The 1,365-nt window shown below is 42.7% G+C and overlaps 1 pseudogene; it reads right to left on the reverse strand.

Annotated features, from left to right (window-relative positions):
• Window positions 1-59: 59 nt before the first annotated feature.
• Window positions 60-1,071, reverse strand: LOC102378287 (annotated as a pseudogene).
• Between the last annotated feature and the right edge of the window lie 294 nt (window positions 1,072-1,365).

Genomic DNA, 1,365 nt, shown 5'->3' on the forward strand with positions numbered 1-1,365 from the left:
TTTTTTGAAAGCTGAGATGTACACCGTGCTCCTCATTATTCCTTAAAGCTTCCATTTCATTACTTTCTCCTGGAGAACAATATTCTGCTCATTAACCTCCAGATAGCATTTTTCATCTCGGCATTTCTTAGAGTGTAAATGATTGGGTTCAACACTGGAGTGATGAGAGAGTAGGTGACAGAAACTATCTTATCTCCTAGTAACTTCTTGAAGGGTCGGTCATGAGGAAGATTCCTGGGATAAATATTAAGCTCATGACTGTGATCTGGGCAGCACAGGTAGACAGAGCTTTGTGCTGTCCATCTGTGACGTGTTTCCTGATTTTGACTAAGATGATACTATAAGACATGAGCAAGATCAAAAAGATGCATGAAAGGAGCAGTCCACTGTTGGAGACCATTAGCAGCTCAACTAGGTAGGTATTAGCACAGGCCAGTTTGATGACCTGTGGGACATCACAGTAGAAATTGTCCAGGATATTGGGTTCACAGAACGGAAGCTGGATGATCAGTGCAGTTTGAACAATAGAGTGAGTAAATCCTCCCATCCATGACCCTATCACCAGTCCTGTGCACACATCCTGATTCATGATTGTCAGGTAATGCAGTGGCTTATGAATGGCCACATACCGATCAACTGCTATCACCACCAGGAGGAAGATGCCAGCACCTTCACTAAAATGAAATAAGAATATCTGGATGATGCACCAGTTGAAGGATATGGTTCTGGTGTGAGAAGCAAGGTCCCACAACAACTTGGCTGCCGTGATTGAAGAGTCACTGATGTTTGTGAAGGCCAAGTTGGCCGGAAAGAAGTACAGTGGAACGTGGAGATGGCTGTTGGTGATCACCACAATGATGATGGTCAGGTTGCTGAGCCAGGTCATGAGGTAGACTAAGAAGAAGACCAGGAAAAGAAGATACTTCAGCTCTGGACTCTGGGTGAGACCCAAGAGGACAAATTCCGTCACTGTGGTGGTGAGGTTCTCCACTTCCATTGGGTATCCTTAATGTATATTAACAAAGGAAACACTAATGACGAAAACAGTAGACCGCAGTTTTAAAGGACAGTTTCCATGGGATTGAATAAGTTTTGGTCCACTTACATAAGGATCTAATGGCCATGAATGGTCACAATGACCAGCTGGAAATTTGTAATAGTAGGGCTAGAAATAAGGTGTTTCCTCCAGAAATAATAGTTTCTAGTCTTTCTGTTAACACTGAAAGGTCCTATTTCACTATGCAGCGGTAACCCAGCTTCATAAGTGCCTTTTTGGTACTAGCGCAGAGTTTGTAATTCTATTTCAGCCTATGCATGTTCATACATGAAACAATGAGATGCTAGAAGATGGATTTCCTACTTCTT

The sequence above is a fragment of the Alligator sinensis genome, unplaced genomic scaffold (genome assembly GCF_000455745.1).
Source record: "Alligator sinensis unplaced genomic scaffold, ASM45574v1 scaffold98_1, whole genome shotgun sequence".
NCBI classification, from domain to species: domain Eukaryota; kingdom Metazoa; phylum Chordata; order Crocodylia; family Alligatoridae; genus Alligator; species Alligator sinensis.